The 22,760-nt window shown below is 37.1% G+C and overlaps 1 protein-coding gene across 3 annotated transcripts in view; it reads left to right on the top strand.

Annotated features, from left to right (window-relative positions):
* PLOD2 (procollagen-lysine,2-oxoglutarate 5-dioxygenase 2) overlaps positions 1–22,760 on the top strand; it is a 92,567-nt gene that overhangs the window by 544 nt on the left and 69,263 nt on the right. The gene's annotated exons all lie outside the window — the stretch shown is intronic.

The raw sequence follows: 22,760 nt of genomic DNA, 5'->3' as shown, positions 1-22,760 counted from the left end.
ATTTCCCTGCAGAACAAGTTGGAGTTTCCTTTTGGACTTGCAGGTCATGGGCACAACACCTTTCCTGCAGCTGTCCTTTCTCTTTCCTCCTTTCTGAGAGTTGGCATGGATTTATCCGTGGTGGACGAGGCAGTACTCCTTCTGTGACCTAAACACGGGGCTTAGTGTACTTTCTAATTGACGGTGACACATTCCTTCCAGCACCCCAGGAAGCAGCCGGTAACACCTCCCTCTTGCCAAAAACAACGCTTGCTCAGAAACCTTAGTTGTTTTCAGTAAGGCTGCCTGGCTACCCAATACCTCCAGGCGGCAGCTTTCCTCCTTTGGGATCTGAAGGGGAAGCTGTGGATACACGGCTGCTCCCCTTACCTACCCTTTTCTAGAGCCCGGTGCTGTTTCTTGTTTTCAGAAGCTGGAGCTGCACGAGAGTCTAGTCAAGTTCTTGTAAAACAAAACTTTTTACATTTAGCCAGATTAAAGAGAGTTTCACAACGTTTGTCTAAACGTGCTTTGCTGCCTTTTGTGGCACATGAAAAATCCTTGGAGTTTTCCACATTTGTGCTCTTTGTGCTCAACTCTCTATAATTAGATCTTGCATTTGAATGACCTTCTAATGTCCTTTTTTTGTTGTTGTTGTTAAGTCATTTTGGCATCTTTTTTTCTCCCAAGTTAATAGAGGGCTTTTCTACTTGAACTTTTCTTAAGCCTAAGGACAGAAATTTCTATTTCAGAGTTACATTCAGAAAGTGACATTTGGTCTGCTGTCCAGCTCATCCATGTAGCAATAGTTTTGTTTTCATCTTTAAGTGTTTCAGATAACGTCAGCAGGCTGAACTGCCCATCTTTCTACAAAACAGTGCTTGCTTTGTTAGCTTGAGAAACTTCAGCATTCAGATGGATTTCTATCAGTTACAGGATGCTTTTCTTTCTGTTAGGTATATGTGACCATTTAAAATGGATTTCTGAACCCGTGTGAGTCCTCTAAATTTGAACTAAACTTTTGCATAATTTAAAAATATTTCTTCTAGCATAATATCTAGAAAGTAGAAAGTAAGTGCCTTCAGCAAATTTGAAAGTGGAGACAGAGACATTTAAAAAGGAAAAACAAAACAAAACAAAAAGACTTCTCCAGAAAAATGTCTGTCTTTGTTGAAACACCCAAGGAAACTTTAATTGGGAAATAAAACAATCTCTAAGGACTTTGTTATATTTAGAGAGGCCTGTTTGGCCTTTGTATATTTTATTCCACTTGATTGCCAACACCCCTTACTTTTTAATAGAGGACCTCCCTTTGTAGCTGCCTTTGTGTTTATAGTCAAAATCGACTTCCCTTCTCACTCTGGATTTTAAATTTCATGGAACTGGACAGTAAACTTTTAATGGATTGTGATATCAGAGAAAGAGAATTTTAGATATGAAAGTTTCCTCAGGAAAAGACCACATGAAACCCACTGTTTAAATCTGAGGACTGGTCACTTTTGGTAAGCAGGCGGGAATTCGGTTAGGATCGAAATGTGGGGAAATACTAATTTGTGATAGGTGAAGCCAGCACTAGTCAGTTTGGTTACAAATTTCGGTGTAGGTAGATGTTCTTGTAGGTTATGTGATAAACTAATAAACGTAGGGGTGAACTGCTTGATAAGGTGGGCAGAATCACGGACTGTGGTCTATATTATTCTTTACATATTTCAACTGAAAATTACTGAATAGAAACCTATTTGTTGACATAAATATCAAGATCTTCTATAGGACCCTAAATTGTCTAGCTTAATAGTTCTTTAAGAAGAGTGCTTATCATCTCTAACCCTGTATATTTGTCAACATGTCCCAACTAACCAAGAAGAAATGGTTTAGATCACAATTTCTTGGCCCTATTGACATTTTGAGCCAGACACTTCTTTGCTTTGGGGAACTATGCTGTGCATCGACGTTTAGCAGTACCCTTAACCTCTGTGCACTAGGTGCCAGTAGTATTCCCCTTCTAATCTGAGCACCAGAAAAAACAAACAAACAAACAAAAAAAGGCCAAATGTCCCCAGAGGGACAAAATTTTGCCCAGGGTTAAGAATCATGGGATTAGACAAATCTATTTGTATTTGAGGCAGTGTGGCATTATAGCGTTACTGAAATGATAACAGCAAATCATTTTTGAAAACAAATATTTATAATGATTTTCAGTTTACCCACTGTAGTTGGGAATGTGACACACATTCATCAATTTTTGGAGTGTAATTTTTCCTAGCTCTGGTGCTTTGTTGACCAGAGTTGAGCTCTTAGCTTTTTGTTACATTTTTGAGAGTTCTGTGTGCTGTGTTGGTTCCTTTTGGTTGCCACTTTATTCTTAGCATGGAAAGACTAAATAAGATTTTGGTTAAAATGATCATTTTCTCTGAAAATAATGTATAGGAATTGTTACCTGAAAATCATATCCTTATGGGAACTTTCAGAGGCAGAACCTTCCTAATCAGTGCCAGTAAATCAGGTTCATACCCTGATTTATCTTTCCTGCCTTTTCTGCCTTCTAGGTGGAATAAGGAGAAGGTGGACGTATTCCTGCCAAGTCTTTGCTGTCAGGTCTCTAGACGTGAATCAAATTTGTGTGTGTTTTCTGAGGCACCTTACTATTCTATGATCCAAATTGGGCAGAAACCAAGTTTTGGGCAAAAATAAAGGAAATGGTTTCAAATGTTTCTGTCAAGACCAGTATTTTTCTACCACATTCATTCATTTATAAACTCTCTAATTTACTGTGGTACATTCAAGGAAAAAAGGAAAGATTTGTCCCTATCTACTGATGCAAACCAGCAATTTACGGGGTGGAGAGGAAAAGAGCAAGGGCCTGGAGAAACCTCTGGAAGAGAGAGGGTCTTGTCCTCTGTACTTTCTGTATTCTGTGCTTCAGCCACACAGAATGACATATCATCCATAAACAGACTGTGCCTTTTATTTCACATGAAAGCAGACATATAAAACAACTCTAGAGAATGTGAAGACAAGAAATGAAAATTAAATTGAGCTACACTTTTCTATCCATCATATGGGACAAAGCATCTTAAAATAAACTCTGATTGTACCAAATGTCAGGATGGGAATTGACCGTTGGTGGAAGCACAGTGTTTTTGGAGAACAATTTAATAATGTCTACTGGAATTGAGAATCCACATGTTCTGTAATCCTAGATATGTACATGAATAGCTGTCTCAAATTTCTGTTCCTTTTTAGTTTTTTGAAATCCTGTTTATTGTTGAAGTCTAGCTCCTAGGAAATTCTTCCCCTTGCTGTTTTTGTTTGGTTCTTTTTATTTTTAACTTAATGTGGTTGGTTTATACATATCATATTTACTTTGTACTATAGGTCCTTATGTTTAATACATTATAAACTCTTTAAAATGAAGGGCTGAGTTTTATTCATTTTTATGCTCTTCAGGGTCTACACTGTACTTTTGCCACAGACATTCTCAGGTTTTGTTTACTGAGTTTCTGGCCTGTTCTGAGAATTATGAAAAGTAGCATGCAATCGATGAGGTTGCTGGTTTCTCCTTCCCCCAGAACTTTATCCGAATTCACTGAGCTTCCTTTCTCTGCTTGGGAACCCATACGCTACATGATTTAACAGCTTACAAGCGCAGTATCTGCTGCCTTGTTTCTGAACCATGTTTGGCAACCCTTCTCCACGGGTTATATTTCTCCCTCTACCTGCTTTACTCAATACAAAGTGGCAGCTGCACTATTACTTTCAGGTAGTTGGGTGCCGTAATTTTTTTTATTGGTGGTGAAATGGAGATTTGGAATGGTTGCGTAACTTGCACAAGCTCACATAGCTGGAAAACAGTAGAAGAGGAGGCTGTGCCCCTTCTTCAGGCTGTGCTTGTCTTTCCTGACCTCTTAATTGTTCTCTTGGACTTCTGGGACCTATGGGAAAGAAACAGAAACTGGCCATCAGTGACTTAGAGAAAGAAAAGGAAAGCTTTGCTAAAAGGGAAGAGACATAATTTGCAGGTTACATAAAAGGAGGAGAAAGAGTAGGCACAGGCTGAAGGAAAACTGGGCCTTAGGCAAGAGTGGCAAATTATGGCCCATAGGCCAAATCTAGCAGACCCCTGTGTTTGTGTGGTCTGTGAACTAACAGTGATGTTTACATTTTTAAATGGTTGAAAAATATCAAAAGGAGAATAATATACTCTGAAACATGAAAATTATATGAAATTAAAGTTTTATTGGCTCTCAGCCAAATTCATTTGTTTACATATTGTCTGGCTGCTTTGGTGCTACAAGGCAGAGCTGAATAGTAGTTACAGAGACTGTGAGGCCTGCAAAGTCTGAAATATTTACTAGCTGGTCCTATACAGAAAACCTTGCCGAACCTTGCCTTAGGAGATGACATTCCCACTTAAGCTGTGGCTCATGCCGATCTGCTGCTCTGTGGGAAGGAGCTGGCTTCTGGACAGTAGCAGCTGGCTCTGGGCATTTCAGAGACCTGTTTTTCATTTTAGAATTTGCCAGTGATTCCTATGGTGTTTTGCATTCAAACATAGAGCTTCTCTGTTACATCTTTTTAAACACAGCACTTGAAGCTAACAAGACATGTTCTTTGGTGTAAATAGTGTTCTCATGATAAAAAATGATTAAAATACTGATGGCTAGTTGGAAAGGAGATGCAAATTTCTTCTTCAGAGCTTGAGTATATTCTAGAAATTTGTTCTTGAAACTTCGTTATGAATTTGTGGCTGAGCTCCTGGGAGGAAATAGTTAGCATGTTGATCAAAGAGTATTTTTATTTTTCTTTAATCATTGCTATAAATTAGGCTTAACTGAGAATTTGGTGGCTTTTAAAGTGACATATTCTTTTTAATTTACGTTTTACTCATTTGCTTTTGCTGTAGAATGGTTGCCTCACCAAACTAAACTGAAGAGAACTAATTTTCTTTCTTTCTTTCTTTTCTTTTCTTTTTTTTTTTTTTTTTGAGACTGAGTCTCGCTCTGTCGTCCAGGCCGGAGTGCAGTGGTATGATCTCGGCCACTGCAACCTCTGCCTCCCGGGTTCAAGCAATTGTCTGCCTCAGCCTCCTGAGAAGCTGGGATTACAGGCGCACGCTACCATGCCAGGCTAATTTTTGTATTTTTTTAAAGTAGAGATGGGGTTTCACCATCTTGGTTAGGCTGGTCTTGAACTCCTGACCTCGTGATCCAACCCCTTGGCTTCCCAAAGTGCTGGGATTACAGGTGTGAGCCACCACGCCTGGCCAACAAAACTAATTTTCAAAGCTATTGAGACTGCAGTTAAAAATGGTTATCTAGAATAGTAGAATTATAGAGACTGTGTTATTTTATTTATTTGTTTATAGACAGGGTCTCATGCTGTGGGTCAGGCTAGAATGCAGTGATGCTGTCATAGCTCACTACAGCCCTGGGCTCTGTGATCCTGTTTATCACCTCAGCCTCCCAAGTAGCTGGGACTGCAACTCTGTTGTTATTTGTTATCTTTATTCTGCTTACCACCTTAAAGCCTACGTGTTGCCACCCATATTTGGTAATTACACTACTAAAGATGGTGTAGCAGTACAGAATTGATTACTGCCCGACTGTGTCACAAAAATACCTCTTCGAAAACTACTGTTTGTAATTTAAAAATATAGTAACTTCAAATAAGTTTTTGTTTTCAGAGTAACTTTACAAGCTATTCAAAGAGCAAAGATATATTGTTTTTATACACAGAAGGAAGATTTTCATTACAGATTTTCTTTTGTGTATTAAAAGAGGGAAATGTACTTTTGTTAATTTTAATTTGGTTTTCTTCAAAACAATACAATCAGGTTTATGCATTTACATACTTAGTTACTGATTGACTCATGCATTTTTTTCAGGCCTTGATTGTTTTAGTAGCATATTGTGGCAGATTTAGGGAAATAATAATATTTTAAAATTTCTAATAAAATATGGATATACTTCCCCTTTCTTGCATTTATTTCTTAAATGAGATGTGATTAAGTGAGAAAATGCTTAATTTGTTAGTGTTGAAATATGCTTCATGTTTACAATTTCTTTTCTGTTATAAGAAATTAGGTTTAAATGAGAACACTTGGACACAGGAAGGGGCACATCACACATCAAGGCCTGTCCTGGGGTGGGGGGAGGGGGGAGGGATGGCATTAGGAGATATACCTAATGTAAATGACAAGTTAATGGGTGCAGCACACCAACATGGCACATGTATACATATGTAACAGACCTGCCAATTGTGCACATGTACCCTAGAACTTAAAGTATAATAAAAAATAAGTAAGTAAATAAATAAATAAATAAGAAATTAGGTTTAAAGTTTAGTTTGTATAGGTTTGTAATTAAATTTTAACCAGGGAAAAATCTATAAATAGCAACTGGATAACCTTTGCTCTTCATTTCAAGAGCCATTAACACTAATTATTATTATTATTTTTTGCTGTTCTTTTTTATTATTAGTCTTCTCGCAAGAGAGTATCAGTTTCTGTGCAAGTTTGTGAGTGATGGGGATACTCCCCAGGCATTATCAATACAGAAGTGACAAGGTATACTACATTGGAGTGTCCTTTCCTTTTTTGGCTAAAGAACTGTATTTATAATAAAATTCAACACCAGAAGTTTAAAGTAAAAACCTTATTTCAAGTTTGTATACGCTAAAGAACATGATTATTACTGTAAATATACTCAACAGACTTTTAATACAAATAAAAGTCTTGGTGAACATACGGCTAAAATGAGGGGCTACTTGAGGCAGGGGAGTGGTCAGAAAATGTGTTTCATATAAACATTGGTGAATTTGCAAAAACAGGCCAGAGTTGAAATTAAATATCATTTGTTATACTGATAGTTTATTGGTTTTAATATTGCTTTTATTATCTTGTGTGCATAAAACATCCTGGTGCATTAACTAATCATCTGCTTATTTAATTTGGGGTTATATTCTCAAATTTTTGCAAAGAACTTTCTCATTTGCTTTCTAGTTACTGCTAACCTGTTTTAGGGTTCCTTCCTTAGGGTAGTGAGAGACAGGAATTTCCTCTGATTTAAATGCTGTTTTTCTACTTTTAAAAAATTTTTTTATTTTTATTTTTATTTTTTGCTGTGGACAGGTAAAAATTCTATATGGGACAAAGGAATTTTTAAGTACACATAATTTGTATTGTTCTTGACAGTACTCCTGGTCAGTCATGAACACTCAAGTGCAGTAAGGAGATATTGAATATGCATCATGCTCCACAACTTGACCCTCCCACAGGCACAGCAACAAGCAGAATAGATAATGTGGATTTTGGCATCTTGGCTTTCTGATGCTAGGGCATCGATCTGGCTTGGGAGAAGAAAAGATCCAGAAGCTATACTTTATTCCAGAACCCCAGCACACAGTGTCTCATAGGCAAGGCTACTCTGTCATTGACTATTCTGTTTTCAATGATTTGGAGCCACAGCTTTTGTGGGCTTTCAGGTGCAAAATACTTACAGATGCTGCACACAGGGCTAAGAAGGGAGCCATAACATTTAGGTCTTTTTAAATGCCTTCTCTAACAGGTTCTTTAAGCATTTAAATCTTTCCTTCCTGTTTCTAGCAATGTACTGAATACCAACAGCTATTTCATCTTTAAAAATTTGGCAAATATAGAATTTAAATTATTTCTTTCTTAAAAAGGGAACCAGCTAACAGTTTACTGGTAGACTAAAATGATCTCCTTAATTTGATCACCTGGGGAAGTCTTAGAGCACTGTTGTTACGAAGAGGGTGGATGGGTTCTCTGATGGGATTTTCCAGTCTTGTCCAAGCCAGATCTGAGGCTGCTTGTCTTCAGAGGCCTCTTCTCCCGCTCTGGCTCTACTGGTTCTTTCCTGGCCTCCAGCTGGCACCACAGTGGTGACCAGAATGTCCTGCTGGTCCAGGGCCTCTGGAATTCCTGCCGGCCACGTCTAGAGAAGGACAATCCTCCTTTTCTTCTTAGTTTGGTTTAGACAAGGTTGGAATTTTTTAAACAGTGACTTTACTAAGTAACCAAGGGCAAAACAAAACAAAACCCCACACTGGAAAATCACCGAAGCAAAGAAATGAACAGACTTACCAAGTAGAGATTCAGAGTTCTTCCTTTCCTCTGACTTTGGTATAGTTAGATACCTGCACACCTGGCACATTTTGAGGGTTCATGAGTTCTGTGCCTTTGCGCAGCATTTCTTTCTCCCCTCTTCACTCTCATTCCTCACTTCTTCCTACCACTTTCTTTTACACCGACAACTCTTCTTCATGGTTGGGGTCCATGAGATCCCTGGGTAGACAAGTGCTAATAGATGGTCTAGGTATATTTGTCATTTCTTAGGGACATATCACATTACATATTAGCATAACTCTAGCCATTGGGCACTTTATTTTCTTCAATAGGTAGAATCTTTTTTTTTTTTTTTTTTTTTTTGGTGAGGGGGAACAGAGTCTTGCCCTGTCATCCAGACTGGAGTGGAGTGGTGCAATCTCGGCTCACTACAGCCTCTGCCTCCCAGGTTCAAGTGGTTTTCCTGCCTCAGCCTCCTGAGTAGCTGGGTTACAGGCGTGTGCCACCATGACCAGCTAATTTTTGTATTTCTAGTAGAGACAGGGGTTTCACCATGTTGGTCAGGCTGGTCTCGAACTCCTGACCTCAGATGATCCGCCCGCCTTGGCCTCCCAAAGTGCTGGGATTACAGGTGTGAGGCACCGCACCCGGCCAATAGGTAGAAAATTTTTATGCTGTTGCCCATAACAATTTTTGTATTGCATTAATTCTTGATTTTAGTAGCAATTTGTGTATGCTTTTATAATGCTACATAATTTAGTAAATCTACGTTAATTTAGCTAAGCTTTACAAATTCTCTCATAATACAATTTTTTTAGAGGTAACTAACAGCATTTTAACTTTTTAGATGCAAATGTATGCCAACAATAATTTCCATTGTGTAATACTGTGAAATTTTTGTAATTAATTTTTTTTTTTTTTTTTTTGAGACAGAGTCTCACTCTGTCCCCCAGGCTGGAGTGCAGTGGCTGGATCTCAGCTCACTGCAAGCTCCGCCTCCCGGGTTTACCCCATTCTCCTGCCTCAGTGTCCGGAGTTGCTGGAACTACAGGCGCCCACCACCTCGCCCTGCTAGTTTTTTGTATTTTTTTAGTAGAGTCGGGGTTTCACTGTGTTAGCCAGGATGGTCTCGATCTCCTGACCTCGTGATCCGCCCGTCTCGGCCCCCCAAAGTGTTGGGATTACAGGCTTGAGCCACAGCGCCCAGCCGGTAATTAATATTTTAAAATATAATTGGAGTATTTATTGACTGGCTAGTCTGTGTTCTGTTGCTTTGTGTGAAGGAAAAAGAGAGAAAAAACAAAGCCAGAATGAACAAACAAAAACCACACAAGGCTCAGTCCCTGTTCTGTATTGAAATTCTAAGATTCTTACAGGGAAAATAATGTATATGTAAAACTGAGCAAATCAAAGAAGCACTTACGGGTAAGCAGCCTGGGCTAGAGGGAAGAACATACACATCTGGCATTAGGAAACCTACATCTAAGTTCTCATCCTTCCTCCTTCCACTCACCAACCTTGAGCTGATTCTTGAGCCTCTTCAGACTTCACTTGTAATTTGTGATCCTTATAGTGTTGTGATTTGATGTCTCTTGACTTTTTTGTTTTTGAGCTGGAGTTTCATTCTTCTCCTCCAGGCTGGAGTGCAATGACGCGAGATCTCGGCTCACTGCAACTTCCGCCTCTGGGGTTCAAGTGATTCTCCTGCCTCAGCCTCCTGAGTAGCTGGGATTACAGGCATGCACTACCATGGCCAGCTAATTTTGTATTTTTAGAAGAGACAAAGTTTCTCCATGTTTGTCAGGCTGGTCTTGAACTCCCGACCTCAGGTGAACCGCCCACCTCAGCCTCTAAAAGTGCTGAGATTACAGGCGTGAGCCACTGTGGTTGGCCAATGGCTCTTGACTTTTAAGTGTCAGAATGGTGGTAGAGACAGAGTGCTGCAGGAATCAGAAAAGAGGTCTCAAGAAAACTTACTATTATTTGTTAGGCCAAAGAAGGCATAGATATAAGGTTGTTTTGTGTTTTAAATTCTACTTTTTCTACTGGTTATTGTATCAAGATCTGGAGTTGGCCAGGACTTGGTGTTACTTTTTTCTCTAATTAGATTTGATTTAGATGCAGGACAATAGGCCAAGAATAACTAGAATTAAATTTACATTTTAAAATATTCCAAGTGTTTTTATATGAGAAGAGAAAACAGTCTGGTGTTTTTATGAAGCTATTTTCTGTTTTCAGAGAGGAACCGTATCCTCTTCAGTACATTTAAATTTTGTAAGCTGTTAAAAAAATAAACTTATATTCATCTGTTTCAGTCCTGAACTTTAAGTCAAATAAATTAATAACAACTATGCTGGTAACTTTTTTTTAACTTTTATTTTGGGTTCAGGGGTACATGTGAAGTTTTGTTACACAGGTGAACTCATGTGATGGGAGTTTGTTGTACAGATCTTTTTTTTTTTTTTTTTGAGATGGAGTCTCACTCTGTCGTCCAGGCTGGAGTGCAGTGGCCGGATCGCAGCTCACTGCAAGCTCCGCCTCCCGAGTTTAGGCCATTCTCCTGCCTCAGCCTCCCGAGTAGCTGGGACTACAGGCTCCCGCCACCACGCCTGGCTAGCTTTTTGTATTTTTTAGTAGAGACGGGGTTTCACCGTGTTAGCCAGGATGGTCTCAATCTCCTGACCTCGTGATCCGCCCGTCTCGGCCTCCCCAAGTGCTGGGATTACAGGCTTGAGCCACCGCGCCCGGCCTATTGTACAGATTATTTCATCTCCCAGGTATTAAGCCCCAGTACCCAGTAGTTATCTTCTCTGCTTCTCTCTCTCCTCCCACCATCACCCTTAAGTTGAGCCCAGTGTCTGTTTTTCCTTTCTTTGTGTTCATGAGTTCTCATCATTTAGCGTCCACATATAAGTGAGAATATTCAGTATTTGGATTTTTGTTCCTGTGTTAGTTTGCTAAGGATAATAGCCTCCAGCTCCATCCATATTCTCGCAAAAAAACATGATCTCATTTTTTTTTTAAATGGCTACATAGAAATTAAAGCGAAGTTTTACGATATGTGCTACTTAAAAATTGGGGACCCTTGTCTAACTTATTACGTAAATAGTCATCAGAATACCTAGATTCAACTTTTAGATTCATTATCTTTAAAATATGATTGCATTTAGTGAACTGAAAACATGGTAAATAAAAACGAAATCAGTTTGTGGGAGAAAAGTATTTATGTGCGTATGTATACATGTATATGTGTATGTACACATTTGTGTATCCTAGCCATGGAGATTATTGTTGAGCCTTAAGAAAGGAATAGAAAGTAGGAGTACCTTTTAATCTGGACTTCTCTTCTTCGATATATTGCTAGGTTATTGTCACAGCAGCATTTGTTCTACATGTGTTTGCATCTTTGAATGGAGCATATCTAGTGAGTGGTACACTCTGCAACTTAATCCTTGGAGAAGATGGTGGTATGCAGTGGTTTTTTTTCTGGCTATTTTTCCTACTGTTTCCAGATGGATTTTATGTAAATTGAAGGAAGCAGTTCAAACAGAACAATTGGAAGGGAAAGAGGGTGACTTAATTTTAAAAACGTATATAGTTACTTATACAGTTGTTTTCTAAGTGTAAGATTAGCAAATATTACAGAAGTATTTAGCCTGGGTGTTGGTTTTTGGAAATTAACAATTATTTATTGAATAAGCAAATAAAAACCAGTAGCTGTTTCTTTTGTACAGTATATTAGGTTGAAGAAAAATTTGGTTTATTAAAATGATAACTAACTTTTATCTTATTTAATATCACTTGATATTTTATGTTCCTCAGGCATAAACATGGTTTTTTTTAAAAAATGAAGTATTACATTTTAAACAACTAGTGTAATATCCTAAAAAACCGAGCTCCTCCTCCCTGAGTGGCTGTATGACACCAGTACCATCAGCTCCATGAGTTGTGGCAGAGTGGATAAGTGAGATTTTTTTTTTATGTTTTGATAAAAGATAAACTAAGAAGTCTGCTTTATAGACACAAACTTAAAAAATAACTATGATTGATAATTATATCTCATTTTCTGTAACCAGATTTAAATTCTTTATTGATGCAAGGCATGAATTTTTCTTAATAATTCTCAGAATATCCCACACTTAAATTAGTTTCGAAGCATATTGGGTTTGTAGAAAATTCTTTCGAAAAAGAGTCCTATTCAGTTTGAAGAGATGATGGGAGTGAGAGGGTAAGTGAAACAGAGGAAGGGAAGTTGCTTTTAAGTGTGGTACAGAATTACAAAATATGTGACTTGAGTGAGTTCACAATTAATTCAGAAAAATCTGAACTAGAAGCCACTGCTGAGTGCTGGCAAGGGAAATTTTGCTTATGTAAAATGTGACACTGAATTCTTCCCTGAACAGAAGTATGGTTTGGGTAGTTTCATCCTTGGGATTTATGTATCTGGATTATGCTTATTGTGGTTGTAGCATTTCATATTAACTGCAACAAATGGAATATCTCAGCCATTCTTTGCATGCTATGACTTTCAGCCTGTGGTCCAGTGTGCATGGACCCCAATGCAGCATATACACTGAGACAGTGTATAGTGCTGAAGTTGTTTTTTATTTGGTTTCAGGAAGTCAGCTGGTTACTTCAGTAATCAGCAGAGATTCAGAAATATAGATGCTGTCATATTATGATGCAGCCATGGATGTGTTTCATATCACTTTGCATTTCTGATAAATTGAGGTACAAATCTGTTGTGCTTTGAATTATTGGAGAGTTGTGTTATTTCCTCTTTTATTATGATTAAGTATATTACAAAGAATTTGGTATGATGTTTTTAAAATATTAGGGCAAATGCAGAAACAGTGCAGAGGAGTGCTTGCTTTCTTGATATAGCCAGAGGGTGCTCACTATACAAGGAGACTAGAGACCTCTAACTTTGAACTTCAAAACTTTGAAGTCATTTTTTCTCATTCCTCTGATTTATTCTTGATATTCAGGTATATTGCTTTGCTCATTATTTTGTCTCTGTCTTTTTTTGTTTGTTTCATCTGTAGTGGAAAATGTGTGTGTGTGTGTGTGTGTGTGTGTATGTGTGTGTATGTGACTCCCTGCCTGCCTGTATAAATAATTAGATATCTGAAACAGGTAAAGATTATTTTTAATATGATTTTAATATTGTTATTGCATTCAGCAGTGATTCCTTAATGTTATTTAATACCTATCCAAATTCACCTTTGCCCCTTTTTCTCAAATATGTCTTTTTATAGTTGATTTGTTTGATCTGGATCCATAAATGTATCTTCCTAAACACCTTCCAAGCTGTCACTATCTTAGTCTACAGTGCAGGACTCTGGTGGCCTCAGGGTCAAATCTAGCCTGCATATTGTTTTCCAAAGTCTCAAATTAAGTTCTGTGTTTCAGGAAATTTTACTTAAAAATCAGAATTTTTCTTGCCTTGGAGGAAAAAAAAGGAAAAAAAGGCCTGGAAACCCTGGATTTTCCTTCCCATGTGGCAGCAATAGTTGGCTGGCTCTGAGGAGTCCTCTCCTTGTATGGGGTGCTTTTGCACTCCAGTCACCATAGCAAGGGCCTGGCCTCTTCACTGATGTGTTTGCAGCCCCCTGTCAGTATACATCACTGAATTAGATAATTATCATTGTTTCTGAAATTATTTTTCTTGTCTCATCTTTCTTGAGTTCAGTGACTCTTAACCAGGAGTGGTTTTGTCCCCCCTGGAATGTTTGGTAACATCTAGAGACTTTTGTTGTGAGCAGTGGGTGCTCCTGGCATCCTGTGGGTAGAGTCCAGGGACGTTGCTGAAACGTCCTGCATTACACAGCATGACCCCATCACTCTCTCCCACCCCCACCCCAAGAAAGAATTATCTGGCCCCAAATGTCAATAGTGCTGAAGTTGAGAAACTCTGCTACAGTCTGATGGCACACTTCTGATTTCACTGCCCTGCTTCTAGTGCCCTCTCGATTTCCAAATGTATTTATTATCATTTCCCAATTTGCGCTCTGTATTCGTACTGGATTCCTCACTATCCAGTCAAGAGATCATGCTTTTACCCATCTTTTGGGGGAGGGGGGATTATATTTCCAGGTTCCTTGACTGTCAAAATACTGTTTGTCATTTTTTAAGGCCTCTATCTAGCTCATTTAGCTAGTTGTTTCTGATGACACTTTATCGCAGTGTTCTCAAAAAATCATTTTGTTATAACTGGAAAATTCCTTGAAAATTTATTTGAACTCTTCCCCTCATTACAGTCTCTGCTTCTCCAGTACTGAACATAGATATATTAAATCTTATATTCTAGTTTTTTTTTTTTTGTAGATTTTTATTGTCCCTTCAGTGTTGAACTTCTGCAGTATTCTCTGCAAATATATAATCTGTGATTTAAATTAGTATTTAGTATGTTATCCTCAGTCTTTTTATATGAACTGACTTTACATTCTTAGTTGGATTTTAACTGGCAAGAGGATAGAGATTGTATCTCTTGAATTGCTGTGCCTTAGAACTCCCAGCCTCTGAAGCTTCTCTGCCTATAGGCCTTACAGAGGGACAGTCCATTAACCCTTGGCTTGCCCTAGTCACAGCTAACAAGATAAGTGGGCACCCTATGTTGGTCCGGGTTTTATTCAAATGAAGAACCCATTTTAGATATCTTGAACAAAAGTAGATTTAACAAAAGTAATTACAAGCTGATACAATTATTAGAATGCCTGGAAGAATGGGCTTTAGCAAAGCTTCAAACTGTGAATTCTAGAAGAGCAGAAATAGCTGACCATACTAGGAGGCTACTACCTCTGTCCCAGCTGGGAATCAGGAACCCACCATTGGAAGTATTGAATTCAGAAATAGGCTTCCATAAATGTAACCCAGGGATGGAGAAGCTGTCTCCATTGATTCCTTATGCCCATGAGGCTGGTGACTATACCAACAATGCAGAATTCAACCACAGCCTTTGCTGCTGTCAATATGTCTGTCTGTCTGTCTCTCTGTCTCTCTTTCTCTCTCCCTCCATCTCCTTCCCTCTCCCTCCACCCACCCTCCTTCCCAGTTCCCACAAAGTGTGAGATTGACCCTAGAACACTGGTGTAGGGTAAACCATATCCTTCTGACCATGCTTACCAATGGAAATGTCCAAAAGTGGTAGGGAGAAGACCATCTGTTTTTCTGATCTCATAGGAACACATCTTGGAGGAGGGATATAATTTACATCCAAATGTTTAGCTCCAAAGAACTTGGAGAAATGCACCTTTAATATTTGATTTTTCTTATGACTTTCATCAGTAATTGTTCTTCTTGAAGCTTGGCAAAGCTTTAAATTATTTTAAAATTTTATGGATGTTTTTGACAATAGGGACCCAGTAAGGGCTTAGCATTACATGAAATACATGCATTTTAACATGGAGCTCTATTACAAAGTTCTAAGCATGTTGAATACTTTCTCAGCTTTTAAGAAGAGCAATTTCTAAGAAAGTCATGGGAAAAAATAAACTAAACTATGAAATAGAGGCAACTAAGTAATCAAAATTTATTGTGCCTTCACCATCCTTATTGTTTTAAGGCCAGTGGATCATAACTTTTATGGAAGAGACAGCATGGTACAACTTAATCCTAATTACAATTTTATGATATTTGTTTGACTTATAGTTATTCATTTCTTATTCAGTAGTGCTTTTATTTTATACAGCACCCTATAACTTTCAGTAAATTCTTGGCTGACTAATGTCACTTTTCTGAGATAAAAGACAGTGGGGCTTCCTCACAGCTTCTGGATTTTGAGAATGTCAATGATAATTCTGGCTCATTAAGGAAGGAAGGATTTAATTTGACTCAGCCTTTTAAAAATTCATGATAACAAAAGTACAAAAGAAAACTTTGTGGATTACCGTAATTGTACTTTCTAATTGTAAATTTATGTTTCATGATTTTTATTTGAAAGTTTAGTTTTTATGTAATTGTTTTTTACTTTTGTAGTTTCTTTGCTCATAACAGTAACGGTAGTTAAGCTTATGGCTGAAACTACTGCTGAACAAATCTACAGAGGAGTATCTTGCATTCAAATTAGAATGTTGATCTTCCTCACATTATTTGGAGTTGGGACACCCCAAGTAACGTGGTATTTATTTATTTTAAAATTTCATTTGTTTTGCTCACGGTGACAATTTCAGGTGCTAAGTAGATGTACCTTAGTGTTCAAATTAACACACGGACAAAACTAGATTGGGAATGGCTGGAATAGAACTGATACATGTCTTTCTGTTATAATGCCACCATGGCAGTTTTAGTTTTTGGTTTTGTATGTGTGTGTTTAAAATGATACAGCTAAAAACATTTGCTTTTATTTTGATGAAGAGAAAAATATTTGGGAAATCTGGATTTATTTTGATGATATGCTTAGGATGTAGTCTGTTTAGCCCTTTAAATGACATTTTTCATCTAAATTGTTCTGAAAGCTCTGGTAAGAAATGACAGAGCTCCTATAAGAAATGTTGAAGCACCAGTAGAAATCAGTAAGAACTAGGATATAGTAGATCTAGTGAAGATGGCGTAACTTCGTTTAAGAGTTGTATTTTCGGTTACAATGACAATAATTGCTTGTAACTGAAAACAAAGATAGTTAAGAATAAATTTAAATTTGTCCATGAACTCACTATCAATTAGTAAACAATGTAAAACACTGTGATAGTATTCATTTTTTTCTGTTTGTATATCTTCATATATTTTCTTTATAAAATCAGGATATACATACATATTGATAAGCATACTGACACAGTTTTGTATTTGTCTTATTTACGAAATAGTATATTTTAAGCATTTCCCATGGCATTGAATACTATTCAAGCCATGATTTTTAAGTAACATTTTTATATCTGTCATGGGATTATACCATAATTTTTATAACCATTACCTTATTATTCAATATATAGCTTGTTTGCCATTTGACGCTAGTAGAAATAATATTGTTAGGGGTATTATTGAAAATAGGTTTTGGTTTCCATTTTTACCTATTTTTATAGGAAAATTTCAAGAAACAAAATATTTAAATCAAAAGATATGTACTCTTTTTGTATCTTGTTACATATTGTGGAGTTGATTTCCAGAAGGTTTTATAAATTTTCACTTCCATGAGCAGTGTACAAAATGGTATGGAAATCTTAGCAAGCATTACTTTTCAAAATACTTTCTTCAAGGTTTTAAGGGAAAATTGTGTCTCTCTTTATCCTCCTTTTTAATTTCTTAAATTTATAGTGATTTATTTACTTGCTAAAATATTTTTTGCTACTTCTGTTTCCTCTGTGAGTTGCATATTCATATCAGTGGTGTGTACATTCTAGTGGAGTTAGAAAGGACAGTAAACAAATGTATTGGGAAGGTATAAATCTTAAAAAGAAAAATAAAATGAGATTAGAGTGATTAGGTTGAAGAATACCAATATAGGTACTGTTTTCAGGAGAGCCTTCTTATTTTTGATTAATTTGAGCATAGAAGGGTGGAGGCTTTCTGAGAGAGGAGGGTTACAGGCAGCAGGGACCACGATATAAATGCTCTTGGCTGAGGATGTGTTTGATGTGTCTGCAGAGCAGCCAGGAGAGCAGTGTGCCTGCAGTAGGGACAAGGAGGATATAGTGATGGAAGAGATCAGATTGTCAGTCAAGACCAGATCGCTTAGGTACTTGGAGTTTGCACTAGGGTAAGGAGTTTGGATTTTATTGAGAACAAGAGGTAAACCCTTAAAAAAACTTGGGGAGAAACGCAAGATATGTGTGTGAATTAGAAGAGGTTATCTTATCTGGACTTTTGGTTGGTGAATGTAATACGTGCTGATTTCAGTCCCATTTTCCCCTTTAGCCTCTCTAAAGGGTGGCTGTATTATATAGTTGCTAAACTGTGTACATTGTGACCCTGAATTGATAGAGTTGTAGCTTTATCATTCTGACCAGTAGAAAGGAGAGATAGACAGTGGCCAGGGTGGATACAGGGAGATTCTCTAACAGATGATTTCAGTAGTCTAGGGAGAAGAGAATAGTGCCCAGGTTTAGACAAGTCACAGAAAAGATGATTAGGAGAGAGGTTGGATCCTGTAATGCTGATAGAATTTGTGGTCAACTTAGATGGAGAATGTGAGAGAAAAACAGGAGTTAAGGATGACTCCAAATTTTATTCTTAAAATTTTACATCTTAGAAGTTTCAATTTGTTTAAGTCTTACACAAATTGGGTATATACTCTACATGCTATTTTTTTAAATATTCTCACTCGTGTTTACATAGACTGGAACAACTTTGAGGGACTCTGGTGACTGTTTTACTCTTATTTTGATAATTACTATTAAAATTTTTAGTCTTCTTTGTGTCTATAATGTTATCTAAATGTTTATTCAGTAGAATGCTAGTGGTGGAAAACAGGACCCTAAAAATATTTTTACAAGGGCAGTCGGAGTGTTTAACTCTAGGAAGTAGGCCAAAATAGCTGCTGTGATTCACTGAGCCGTGAGTTTGGGAAAAAGCATTCTGCAAAACGTTAGCTGATAGCATTGAAAAATAACAGAGCTGCTCGAAGCAGATTTTTCAGTTTACAGAAATTGTTTTATAACCAAAGCATGGGAGATGGGAACAAATGGCAGGGAAATCTGGCTACATGACTCTAAGATCAGTGCTGCTGCAAAGAGTCCCTGAGTCAGCTTTGGTTTGTACCAAGGCATCAAGTGTATTTGGTTTGACAAGAGATTGGAATGTGCTGACAATGCCCCTTTCTTATAATCTTAGGCAGTATATTACAAAGCTTTATTTTCAATGTAGCTTTTATTGTTTGTTGTTTATTGTACTTAAATTATGGTTAAAGGCAAGCACTGGGATATTTGTGTGCTTCAACTTTGTTTAAGGGCAAGAACTGGAGATTTATTTGCCTGGAACAGACCCTGCTCTGCCTCTAGTTTCCATTTAGGTCAGTGGGCAATTAATCTTGTAATATGAAAGGTTTCAGGTTTGTAGTGTTTTTATTGACCAACCTTTACATGAAAGTACACCTACCACGTAACCGGAAAAAGATCCCTGATGACTTTTCTATGTACCACCCTTAGTTTTTGGAAATAGGTAACGGAAGAAAAACTGACAGACTGAGAATGAATAGGCAGAGAGGTGGAAAAACAGTAGACAGAAGTACCAGGAGGGGTAGATTCATACAGCTGGAGGGTGAATTTGGCACTGATCCATTTTGCTAACTTAAAACTTGTTGGATTACATAAATTTCTATTAAAAAAGAAAACACTGCATCCATATTAATTTAGGCAGTATTTTTCTTGATGACAAAAATCTGAATAGAAAAAAATTAATTTCTTTTAATAAAGGACATTAAATATCAGTAGATAGTAGCTTTACTTGTAGTTTATTTGGAAGTACTTTCAAGGGAAACTTTCCTCATCTTTTTGAAAGTTATAATTTGGCAATTGTTTTCTTACAGGAACCTTTGGTTAATGATACAGTAGATGATGTTTTTACCAATATTCTAACTCTCTGGGAACAGAAATGGAGAATGTTGAATCCCGTTCCCCTGTTACACACATTTCTTCACCTGGTGAACTCATGTGTCCTCAGTTTTAGTGTGAATTCCTCACAATTTTTTTCATAAACTTCCAATTTAAAATAACTTCCTCTGTTAAAACCTTTCACCCTCTTTTTGTTTTTGAACTTATTCTTAGTATTTACTGCAGTTTCCACTTTAAATTGTTTGTGGAATTATTTGCTACTCTCTCCCGTCACAACTGTATTGTAAGACCCATGAAGACAGGGATTGATTTTTCCAAAAATGTTTATTGAGTGACTTCCTTCCTTCCAAACATATTTATTGAGTGCCTACTATGTATCAAGTAGGATTCGGGGATACATGAGGTTTACATTCTCTTCAATTCCAGCATTTACTTTGTTTACCATTATATCTCCAACATGTAGCACAGTGCCTGATGAACAGCGAAATGTCAGTACCTGTGGAAAGAATAAAGATGAAATCCCATTGAGGAGTATTTGCAGGGCTCAAATGTGGTGTGGAGTCAGGGGTTAAATCTGTGGTTGAGGAACACGAACTTCTCCCGAGGTGGGGGATGTGTTTCCCCATCTCAATCTGAAATTTCCAACTGTCCCTGTTCTAACTTTTCTTTCAATAAAAATGAGAACTTCCTCAGTGTTAGATCCATTTTGTAAACTGCATGTGGGGAATGTATGCAGTTTAAGTAAACTACAAGATAAATCACAGAAGAGTTAATGTAGTAGTGATCATTTTATTAGCAGTCCACATTAATAAAATACAGCAGTTTAAATTTTAATGTAGTTAACTTTGTACTTTTTTGGCTGTAATTAATCCAGCCATTTATGTTACTTATAATTAAAGGTAGGAAAGCCATTAGAGAACTCATTTGTTCATACTGTGTATTAAATTATCTAATTTATTATTTATCTAGTTTATTATGTACTGAGAGTACATAATAAAACTTAGTAAAACCTCATAATAAAACTTATTGGGGGCAGTAAATGAAGAAACATGTTGTGTTTTTGACAGAGCAGGTACGTGGACACTCAGACATTAAAATGGAGGCCAAGAAATTAAAGGTCAGAAGCAGCATGTGAAAAACATTGTGTCTGGGGCCACTTATTATAGGAATAAACAGCTCTGTAGATTTGGATGTTCTGGGGAAGTACCCTATCATTGGAAAGTATGGAAAGTGATCATGAGTCCTCAAGAAGAGGTTATATTTGTTTGGTATTCTTTGCTTAATTATCACATTTTACAGAATGATTTGCATTATTAGCATCATTAATAGAAAATGTTTAGAGAAAGTTGAAAGGCACCATGGTTTAATTGACGGGAATGCTTTATGACTAAAAATGCAGTGAGTAGTTTGTGAATTTTTAGAAACTGATCCTATTCTTTATTAAAGCGTATTGTGTATTTCTGAAAAAGCACACATAGTATAGTTTAATTCAGATTCTTTGAGCTGTGTATACTTCCAATTATATACTAGTTTATGAAATTATTGAGTTCCTTCTACTTTGAGAAATTCTGGAATTAAGAATAAGTGAGGATTGTTGGGGAGAGGTTGTTGAAGCTGACAGAACACTGAATGCTTACCCTTGTTTCTAGGTCACAGTGAAATCAGACTTCACTGGGGAGCAGTTATCTGATGAGGAATGTCATGAATCCTTTCAGAAATGGGAATGTCTCTATGTTTGTCTCTGTAATGTAGAGGCATCTTGAGGGGCTGGACTTTTGATGAATTGTCATAAGAACTGGCCCCATATAGCACTGGCTCAGCTTTCCAGCAAGGGGATTCTTATTTCCTGCTACACAGATTCCCCAAATGAACCATTGACTCTTTCAGATACAACCTGACCCAGTGCACTGGAGCATCCTGACCCTGTGTGGATTTATACTGCTGAGAATAAATTGCATTCAAAAGAGTGCTATTTTATGAACATCCACTTTAAATATGCATCTCGTTTATGACTAATTAATGCCTTGCTGTGTTTTTGTGGAGCAGTCTTGAAGAACCAGGTGGTGAACCATTCGTTTCTAATGTGTTGTAGCTAGGAATTAGTTGAATATGACTGTATACGAGATGGGGAAAGAGAAAAGGAGGAAGGGAGGGAAGGACCAGCTTTTACACAGTGACATTCTTCAACCATTTTTTTTTTTTTTTGCCAGCAGCTGATATTTCTTCCCTAGTGCTGTTTCAGTGCACATATTCTAAGCCTTGTAATAAATTTCTTGCTAATGACTTAAAGTGATGGCATTTGTACAGGAATGTGTAACTGCTGGCTTGATTTTGTTTTACAAACTGGTTTGAAAAAGAGAGAAAATCCTCTGAATATTCATTTCAGATTAAGTCCAGTGGAAATCTCAGTAAAATATTGGATGTGCAGAAAAGCTTTACACTTTAGAATGAGCTGCGTTATTATCTTTTTCCTGCATCATAATAAAACCCTTAATCCAACATTTAGGTTGTTTGATAGTTGGCGTTTATAACACTACCGGGGTGAGCATTTATCAAGATAAATTGTAGAGATTTATGTTCCTTCAGGATAGGGAATGTGGCATTTAGAATTCTTATTGTTTAGAAAGTCACAGAAGATACTTTAAACATTTTCTTAAAATTTTATTTGTGTAACAGACTCATCTTTTCAGGTTAGTTTTATGAGTTAATTTGGAGTCCTTCACTACTTTAAACATTTTCTTATAATTTTATTGATGCAGGAGACTCATCTTTTAAGATTAATAATTTGGAATCCTTCTTCACTGCTCTTTTTCACAAACCCCATTTAATCTGTCAACCAATGATTTTTAGTCTGCCTTAGAAACATATTCAAATGGATGACTTTTTACCTCCTTTACTACTACTGTTCCTTGTCTGTGTCACCTGGTCTCTAACGTAGAACACTGTTTGAAACACTCTTCAACAGACTTCCTAATTTTGTCCTTGGCCTCTTTCTGTGATAGCAACCAGGGTAATCCTGTTAAACTTGAGTCAGATTATGAGACGCAGTATTGCATAGTAGTTAAGAGCACAGCCTCTGGAGCTAGTCTTTCTCGGTTCAAATATGGGCTCTGCCACTTACTATATATTTAAATTTGGGCAACACAGTTAAATGTAATATTGGAAGAGCAGTAGTACTTGGATTAAATGAGTTAATAGTATCTATATGG

Source organism: Macaca thibetana, chromosome 2, assembly GCF_024542745.1.
Source record: "Macaca thibetana thibetana isolate TM-01 chromosome 2, ASM2454274v1, whole genome shotgun sequence".
Classification (NCBI taxonomy): domain Eukaryota; kingdom Metazoa; phylum Chordata; class Mammalia; order Primates; family Cercopithecidae; genus Macaca; species Macaca thibetana.
Note: the sequence above shows the minus strand (reverse complement) of the source record. Positions and strands in the feature narration are given on the sequence as shown.